The sequence below is a fragment of the Palaemon carinicauda genome, chromosome 1 (assembly GCF_036898095.1).
Source record: "Palaemon carinicauda isolate YSFRI2023 chromosome 1, ASM3689809v2, whole genome shotgun sequence".
NCBI classification, from domain to species: Eukaryota; Metazoa; Arthropoda; class Malacostraca; order Decapoda; family Palaemonidae; genus Palaemon; species Palaemon carinicauda.
This window is the reverse complement of record NC_090725.1, coordinates 168,207,886-168,218,076: the sequence shown is the minus strand read 5'-3', so window position 1 is coordinate 168,218,076 and position 10,191 is coordinate 168,207,886. Positions and strand designations below refer to the sequence as shown.

Genomic DNA, 10,191 nt, shown 5'->3' with positions numbered 1-10,191 from the left:
AGAGAGAGAGAGAGAGAGAGAGAGAGAGAGAGAGAGAGAGAGTGCCATTCCTATGGTTCTTTATTAAATTAAAACGGCATTTCATCAGAGGTGCATAACTTCTGAGAGATAATGGAGACACAGTCAAGCGTGCACGGGTAACATCCTCCAACTCGAGCGATAGTTTTCATGAAACCAGTCAGGCGCAATTTTATATATCGGAAGAACCTAGACTTGATTAACTTTTGATGCCCGCCGGTAACCTGTGCCAATGTGGACGGAATCTTGGGAAGTTATCAGAAGAGAGGCACCAAAGTCACTGATTTCTTCGCTCAGTTTGTTTGATCTTGAATCAGGGTTGTAGAAATGTACTGATAGGACAATCAAAAGTTACCAATGATGACATTCATTGAATGGTAGCTCACGTGATATCATGTACTCCTTCGATAAGTGCCGTAAGGTAATATATTCTTCTTGAGGTTCCCAGCAATTACATTTTACTTGTGAGAAAATTTATTCAAAGTTTATAACTTTTTATGGTTCTTACACACACACACACACACACACACACACATATATATATATATATATATATATATATATATATATATATATATATATATATATATATATATATATATATATATATATATATATATATATATATGTGTGTGTGTGTGTGTGTGTGTGTGTGTGTGTGTGTGTGTGTGTGTTTGTTAATGTGTTAAGGGGTGTATTTAAATTCTCGAAAGACAAAACAAAAATATTTGATAATTTACTATAAGCTCTTTTGGTGGCAGTTACGTGGGAAAGCGGCTTTATTGGAGATTTGAGAAAGTCTTTTACTTTCTCGAGCTCCATTTGCATGACAACCGAGACAGGATTCACTGAGGCCCAACAATAAAAGCTAAAAAGCCCGTTGCGACTTTTGTGTGGAAATTTCGGAGAAAGATAATAACATTGTTTCAGGAAACTAATGGAAATGCTAAAAGGTTTCATTTGCTTTTAAGAAATCAATTCTGGTAACCTGGAAACTATTTAACGCCATGACCACTAATCTTGTTTCCATATAGTTTAATCCAATATGTGTAAATAAATGTATGAATATTCATTTCAAAACAATGATTATCAACTTGAAATTCTGTATTGAGATTAAAACTAAGTTTTACCACCGCGTTCTGGTGTAGTACCTGTTTAAATACTCATTTTTCTAATAGGGTCTATTACCAATAAGGGTTGTGATTATTGTAGCAATTTCTTATTCCCGTTAATCTTGCGGGTTGTTTTATAATAATCATTATATTAAGTTGTGAAGATTTTCCATCCAAATCTTATGGGAAGACTTATAATAAATTTTCAACATTATATTATAGTCTACTATGCAATTGGCCACCATTGCTTAACGCAAAAATTTCCTGAACGAATTGTTTGATCAGTATATTTGAGCTCACGGCGTTTAACAACCCACCCTGTATAATATAAAAAATAAATGATACTACATAGCGTACGCCCTACACAATTTAGTGTTTCTTTTGTCATGGTTTCTCATTAGTGATGATATTCAAACTAAATTTTCTATGAAAACGTCATATACATGTCATCACCTTTATCAAAATCTGCTTGGTATAAGTATGCAGGTGCAAATGACATGAATACCTCCAAACTCTCCCCTGCTAACTCTGGGAGTATTTTGCATTGCGCATACCCCAAAAAAATCCTATTGCATTATTTTGAATCTTATTGGGATTTTGTTATTGGTCTCCTACTCCAATAGAAAATATGTTATGATATAACTATTCTTGAAAATTGTACGATGGAAGGAATAAAACAAGTCCATTAAAAATTTTCACTTTAATGAAAGGTTGAACTTCCATGTGAAGTTAAATTTTGAACTGGTTGCTGGTGGGCTTGTTGACGTAGAGAAGGATTTTCCTGTGTCAGAAGTAACTACAGGTATGCTGTCTTCCTTCTCCTACCCTCCTCGCTTTTCAAGAAACCCTGAGGACATGAACGAAATACTATTTTCAAAAGGTAAAGGCAAGTTTTGCTAAATCACTCAATTCAATAACTGTAGTAAAATGAGTTTAAAGGTAAAAGCGCAAGCTCTGCTATTTCACTCAAGTCGCTAAACTTAGTAGTTAACTTTACAATTAAATTGAATTCTGAGAAATGAAAAATATATAGCCTAAATATTCTGCCTCCAATTTAACGTGGCAACCACCTAACCATGAAAGGCCCAATGATCCGAAAACTTCGGCGTAAAGTAAACATAACATAACATTGGCTAATTAAGTAAAAACTGCCTCTAATCCAAAAAAACTTTCATATGGTAACACGCAAAGTTACAGCAGTGATAAATTATGAATAGTTTAAATACCAATCCACAGGGTTTATTAATTGGGAATCGAGCAAGGGAATATTTATACACGATAAACAAATTGACAGGGAATCACTTTAGAAGTCAGCATATCTTTCGTAATGACGTACCTTATCAATTCAATTCCTCGGAAATTTGGCGAAGATAGTGTCCTGATGTTACGACGCTTATGGCTGGTCTCGTCTTGTGCAGGATGGCGGAGAAAAGTGAGTTTAAGTTACTCCTCCATTATATGACTTCGACAAACTCTGGATATAATTAACTCCTGTAATATCCAGCCGTCCGTCCAGTACGAAAACCTTCTTTCAACTCCCTTCTCTCTGCTGGCGATGTTTCCTTTAGAATTCGTATTACTGGAAAAAACAACACCACCAGCAGATAGTTCCGAAAGGGTTGTTTAGTAGTTCACGCTTCAAAGGATTTACCGTCAAAACGAAAATATACAATATGCTGGGTTTCCCTTCAAGCGTAAACTACCCTTAATTATAATAATAATAATGCATAAGTTATCACTGGGTAACACAGGTTTACCCAGAAAGAAAATTAATAAACAATGGAATATATGATTTGCTAACCAAATACTGTAGCAACAACAAAAGGAACAACATTAATTAAACAGAATTTCCAACACTCCAGGGAAGGAGCTCGGATTTTCTAGGCTTTGAAAATCTGAGGAATTTCTTAATTTATTCTAGGAGCATATCCTTAGTCCTTAATCCTGAAGCAATGGCAGCTGCTCTCTTTGGATACCTATAATTAGAGTCCCCTGCTATAGTTTTCTTGGGTCTCACAGAGGGAGCAATGCCACTAATACAACCTTTATCCCTGAGCAAGGGTATAAGGCTGGTAACATGTCTTTTCACAACTTCACCAGACTTCCCTTTCAAAATCTGAGCATTGGTCACCTCTCCAAGGTCATTCTTTACCACCCCCTTAACAATCCCAAATGGATAATTTAAGGCCTTAGTATTAGGATCCTTCAGCAAAACAATGTCTCCAGCTTCAATGATTTTATGGGTAACAGGCTTGTATCTGTCAGTCTTATCAACTGCCTGATTTATCAATGTCGTCAAAAATTCAGAATGATAAATTCTAATCAAGGTCTCTCTTACCTTCCTCAGCTTGCTGTAAGTGTCCTCAATTATTCTTGAGGGTGAATCTTTCAAGTCATACTCCCCATCTAATTCAGGATCACACTGCAATTCGGGTATAATGTTAACAGAGGTTAACTCGTAGCCATGTATTAAAATTTCTGGAGTTATTGGGCTAGGTACAGATTCATCAGGCACATCCCTTAAACCATCCTTAAAGGCAATGGGACGACGATTTATAAGATGAGTTGCCTGAGATATAAGAAAGGCCATATCCCTTATGTCTAACACATTTGTTTTAATGGATTTGTTAATTAGATGTTTTACCATTTTTATGCAAATTTCCACTAAAGAACCCATTTGGCTACAACCCTTGTAATAATTTTCAAATTCAATAGGTTTAATTCCATTTTCTTCAAAGTATGATTGAGTATCAGGATCTTTTAAAAAATCTGCAATAACATTAGCCCCGGCAACAAGTTGTGTCCCCAAATCGCTTACTACAAATTGTGGTAAACCATGTTCAAAGGTATGTAGAGTGAATGATCTCAAAAATTCCTTGACTGACAAATCCAAGCATAATTTCAAATTAATGGCCCTTGTATACATACAGCTCATACACAGAATCCAAACCTTCACCTTACTACCCTGTTGCTTTACAAAATATGGTCCAAAATAATCAATATATACATAACTGAAGGGAATCTGGGAAGGATCCATTCTAAACTCCCGGTAAGGGGACTGATTTAACCGAATGGTATGCTCCTTGTACCTTTTACAGATGACACAATCTTTTACCACTCTTTTAACAGCTGAAAAACATTGTGGTATCCAGAACTTCTTGCGTAGCTCATTCAGAACAGAATAATAACCAGCATGCTTGAGTTTTATATGAAGACTCCTGATTATCAGTTCTGTCAAGGAACTTTTGTTAAACAGCAAGATTGGGAAGCAACACCTCTGTTTACCTTTCCACCTGTCAAACTTGCTTTTGACTCTGAGAATTCCATCTTTATCTGGGTAAACATTCAACTGTCTTACCAAATTAGGTATATCCTTAAGAAGTTTAAAATTGGATGCAAAATACTCCAAAACACTAGGAAACTGAATTTTTTGTTCTTTCAATATGATCATCTTCAGAGCTTTCACATAAAATCCTGTATCATTAGATTCAACGGGAACCTTCAATTTTCTAGCTGTAACTGTAGCTTTCCACTTAGCAAAACACTGAGCAACCCTGGCATGCACTTTAACCATGAGAGAGAAACTAGAGTATCTGTTTGGAGAAACTAGATGCTCAGCAACGTCCTCCCTAAGGTCTTGTGCACAAACATTACTTAAAACAATCTCCTCTTTGAAGTCAAGGGTAGCCCTAGGGTTAGGAACTGTAACTCTCAAAATATCTTGACTGACTATAGACTGGTGGATATCAGGTGTAGGTCCGGAAAAATAGTTTGTATTAATTAACTGTGTTGGAAATTTTGTTTAATTAATGTTGTTCCTTTTGTTGTTGCTACAGTATTTGGTTAGCAAATCATATATTCCATTGTTTATTAATTTTCTTTCTGGGTAAACCTGTGTTACCCAGTGATAACTTATGCATTATTATTATTATAATTAAGGGTAGTTTACGCTTGAAGGGAAACCCAGCATATTGTATATTTTCGTTTTGACGGTAAATCCTTTGAAGCGTGAACTACTAAACAACCCTTTCGGAACTATCTGCTGGTGGTCTTGTTTTTTCCAGTAATACGAATTCTAAAGGAAACATCGCCAGCAGAGAGAAGGGAGTTGAAAGAAGGTTTTCGTACTGGACGGACGGCTGGATATTACAGGAGTTAATTATATCCAGAGTTTGTCGAAGTCATATAATGGAGGAGTAACTTAAACTCACTTTTCTCCTCAAAACTTTGAACTGAATCTTCTTAACCGCTCTATCCGTAATAAAATTACACTGACAGCCCGAGTCTTGTAAACCTCTTATTTGGGTATGGTCCTCTAGCTGACAAGTGAAAGTTGGTAGAGCAGATCTATTACCATAGCACTGAAGAGCATCCACTGAAAATACTACCCCCGTGGAAACCTTTTCAGATTTCTCATTAACTAAATTGGAGTTTTTATTAAGACTTCTAGCATTGACTACCTCTTCTTTTGGGGAATCTTTTTTAATGCAGAGAAAGGTGAAATGCCAGCCATTACAACCTCTGCATTTCTTATGAAGTCTAAATTTGCACAAACCTGCAGAATGAGAGGAACTGGCACACTTAAGGCAACCTCCTATCTCTTTCAGCTTATCCACCTTTGCTTTATTACTATTATAAACCGGGCACTTGAAAACTTGGTGATCATCAGTTGCTCTGTCATAAGCACATAAAGAGCATTTCGCCTTAGTAGGCTGGCCTTCAACATTCACATTAGAGGCTAGATTAACAGTCTCTGAAGTTTTGGGAAACTTCTTAACTTTTGTATAAATTTTCTGAGATGCTATGCCATATCGTTCACATGCTTCAAAAATTTTATCATTAATTTCTGAAAGGGAGGGCCTCGTCTTATTGGTAATATTTACTAGCTGAGATTGGAAGGTGCTGTTCATTCCATTCCAAAAGAAATAGTTCAAAAAATCGTCCACTTCCATTTTCAACAACTTAACAGATTCCATGAAATTTTTCATCTGACCAACGTACGCAAATGGATCTGTTTGGTAAGGCATTTTCATATCTGTCAACTGTTTTATTAACGTAAACTTCTGAAACCTAGGGGATGCTAAAGCAGACCTTAAAATTAATTTTGCATCTTCATATGTCTGTTTGTCTGTTTCAAGTGAATCGAGTAGTATGGATGCACGACCTGACACTTGTTGCTTCAGCAGCAGTAATTTGTCTCCCTGAGTGTACTTGAAGGTTTTAATAACCTCTTCAAATTCAGAAAGAAATTTCTCTATATTTTCTCCCTCTACACTTTTAAATGCTGGTAAAGGAGCTGTAGGGCTTTTCAAAAGGCTTCTAGCTTCTTCAAGTACAGAATGGGGAGGAACTGAATCTTTAGTAGCCTCAAGGGTAGCTATAAAAAAGTTTATTTTATCCAAGTAGCTCTCACAAGCTTCAAATTCAATATTCAATTTGGATTCATCTTCCTCTTCTTCCCATAATAACTTAGCTATTTTAGAATTATAAACCTTCAGCTCTTCAGCAAATCCATGAAATTTAGAGATAAGTGATCGCCGTTCAACTTCTGAACCCAATTTACAATCTTCAATTCGATTGACATTCTTAGTCACTTGACTGCGGATGTATTTCCGAGAATTTATCAAAAGCGATAATTCTGACATCTTTGCTGATTGCTGTTAAAACAATATTTCAGACAATCACAAATCAATCTATAGAGCAGATCTAACCCAACAGAGTTTAAATGTGCGGCGTCCCTGTATAACCTTCTATTATCTAATCTACCTGGACCCTCTACTCTGAACAAGTAATTCTTGAAACTCAACTTGTTAATAAATTTATTGAGATAACGCCTCATTAACTTGAATTCTTCCACGCATGGGCTATCAAACCGATTTCTCCTTTCATAAAATCGGATTTCAATTTGAGATGCAATTATACAAGATCTTGATAACCTGGATCTCAGAATCTTGTAAAATTCTTTGCAATTATTCTTTACCACTGACAAATCTACACGAGACTTCAAATCATTACCTCCTAAAATTACCAACAAATAATCGGGGTTATACGTGAAAACATCTTCTAGGAGAGCTAGATTATTCAAAAAATAATTAAATGTGGCACCAGGAAAACCAAGAAACTGAACATCAAAAGAGGTCTGTTCAATCAAAATTGTTGAGCTATTAACCCTAAGCTCCAAATCTCTAACATAAGAATGTCCTAGAATTGACAGTTTCATGACAATACCAAAACCAAAATATAAACTAGGTAAAATTCAAGGACAACTTAAATTATAAACAAAATTTCAACACTGAAAAATTCGAAAAATTCTCGTACTTTCGTCATTCTCTCCGCCAATCCTACACTCAACGAGACCAACCAGCAACCAAATTTCTTACTCGTGCCCCACGTTGGGCGCCATCTTGAAAATTGTACGATGGAAGGAATAAAACAAATCCATTAAAAATTTTCACTTTAATGAAAGGTTGAACTTCCATGTGAAGTTAAATTTTGAACTGGTTGCTGGTGGGCTTGTTGACGTAGAGAAGGATTTTCCTGTGTCAGAAGTAACTACAGGTATGCTGTCTTCCTTCTCCTACCCTCCTCGCTTTTCAAGAAACCCTGAGGACATGAACGAAATACTATTTTCAAAAGGTAAAGGCAAGTTTTGCTAAATCACTCAATTCAATAACTGTAGTAAAATGAGTTTAAAGGTAAAAGCGCAAGCTCTGCTATTTCACTCAAGTCGCTAAACTCAGTAGTTAACTTTACAATTAAATTGAATTCTGAGAAATGAAAAATATATAGCCTAAATATTCTGCCTCCAATTTAACGTGGCAACCACCTAACCATGAAAGGCCCAATGATCCGAAAACTTCGGCGTAAAGTAAACATAACATAACATTGGCTAATTAAGTAAAAACTGCCTCTAATCCAAAAAAACTTTCATATGGTAACACGCAAAGTTACAGCAGTGATAAATTATGAATAGTTTAAATACCAATCCACAGGGTTTATTAATTGGGAATCGAGCAAGGGAATATTTATACACGATAAACAAATTGACAGGGAATCACTTTAGAAGTCAGCATATCTTTCGTAATGACGTACCTTATCAATTCAATTCCTCGGAAATTTGGCGAAGATAGTGTCCTGATGTTACGACGCTTATGGCTGGTCTCGTCTTGTGCAGGATGGCGGAGAAAAGTGAGTTTAAGTTACTCCTCCATTATATGACTTCGACAAACTCTGGATATAATTAACTCCTGTAATATCCAGCCGTCCGTCCAGTACGAAAACCTTCTTTCAACTCCCTTCTCTCTGCTGGCGATGTTTCCTTTAGAATTCGTATTACTGGAAAAAACAAGACCACCAGCAGATAGTTCCGAAAGGGTTGTTTAATAGTTCACGCTTCAAAGGATTTACCGTCAAAACGAAAATATACAATATGCTGGGTTTCCCTTCAAGCGTAAACTACCCTTAATTATAATAATAATAATGCATAAGTTATCACTGGGTAACACAGGTTTACCCAGAAAGAAAATTAATAAACAATGGAATATATGATTTGCTAACCAAATACTGTAGCAACAACAAAAGGAACAACATTAATTAAACAGAATTTCCAACAACTATCATCCTTGGAATCAAGGTGAAAGAAAATACCCTTGGATGGATTGAACTGGTAATTGCAAATGCTCCTTTACTTCATTCACAATATACAGCTAATTTTCAGTACTAATAGCCTTATCAAGAGAAAGGATGTTAGACAGATTTCTGGTTTCAATGTTCTTCATCAACATTGTAAGCTTCTTCATGAGGGCAGATACCTTCTCTCAATCAGTTATCATATTCATACCTGTTACTGTGGTGAACACGACTCCCATATATGCCAGACAAGTGGAATTTCCTGTTTTCAAAATGTTCAAAATTTTTACTGTCTTTATTTCTATGAAACTACATAGTTTTTTCATGAATATAAAAGAAATAAAACATCTGTAAGTACACCAAGACGGGAATGCCGCCTCACTTCTGTGTGGTGAAGAAGAACATTCCCATTCTCTTGACAAAAAGATGCGAATCGACAGTGATTCACTATTCATTGCCTGAGCTTTGATGAGAATTACTACATGTGAAAAATATGAAAAAACAGTCTTCAATTTTCCTGATAGTGTCTTTGTAGCTAGTGCATAATTATGAAACAAGAAAGGAGTAACACACGAGGAACACCTTCAATCAGAAGGGTAACTGCAAATTGACCCACATATATTAGCAAATTGATCCACATATTAAGGGGTCATTTCTTGTTAAAGGACAATCTTTCACAAGATTAAACACATGGATTGTTTTAGCAATAGTTCGCGGAGCTTTTCAAAGAAAGATGTTAGTTGACTCATCCAACAGAATACTTACCTTGACAAGACTATCTTTCAGGTCTTTTATCACTTGTAGCAATCTATATCAACTCATATCATCAATATTCAAATGAATAAAGACACTTTACAGAGGTACTTGTTCAAGTTTCTATCCAGCGTCTCCCTAACAATATGTTTGTCATTTCTAATGCACAGGGTTCAACAATCACTTCTGTAAGAGTGAAATCTTTTTTTTTTTCAATCTTTGCAATAAAAAGGGAAACGTCATAAATTGCTTGTAACTAAGGTTTACTATCTGGCACGAAAGCTAGGTACCACGATGATCAAATTATTCCTACTTTATCTTCAAGATGATTAAGTCATGTGAATCATCTGCGCCTCTATTATAATTGCTGATGTGTTCATTAAGTCTTGATGATTTAAGATTGGCATCTGTAAATTCGGTGCAGCGAAGTAAGCATTATGGTTGTTAAGTACAATATGTCTTTGCAGAACAGGTAGATAAAACCCTAGTGTATGTAGTCGTCTTTCCAATTAATTTTCGTAGACACAAGATACCAGATCTAAATCACATAGATATGTAGAGAAAAGTTCACGGGGATGATGTGACCAGTATAACCAGCTATAACCATTATAATAATGTATCACATCCACCATAATACCCAATACACCATATTAACCGCCATGCACTCTACCTTCAGTAG

At 35.8% G+C, this 10,191-nt stretch overlaps 2 long non-coding RNA genes across 2 annotated transcripts; both read right to left on the bottom strand.

Annotated features, from left to right (window-relative positions):
* Nucleotides 1-1,815: 1,815 nt before the first annotated feature.
* On the bottom strand, nucleotides 1,816-3,293 carry LOC137643577 (uncharacterized). The gene is made up of 2 exons (XR_011045014.1): nucleotides 2,467-3,293; nucleotides 1,816-1,977 (listed from the first exon to the last, which is right to left on the bottom strand). It is a non-coding gene; the product is annotated as an uncharacterized lncRNA (long non-coding RNA).
* A 4,278-nt stretch (nucleotides 3,294-7,571) lies between these two features.
* On the bottom strand, nucleotides 7,572-8,739 carry LOC137643569 (uncharacterized). The gene is made up of 2 exons (XR_011045012.1): nucleotides 8,223-8,739; nucleotides 7,572-7,733 (listed from the first exon to the last, which is right to left on the bottom strand). It is a non-coding gene; the product is annotated as an uncharacterized lncRNA (long non-coding RNA).
* Nucleotides 8,740-10,191: the final 1,452 nt, after the last annotated feature.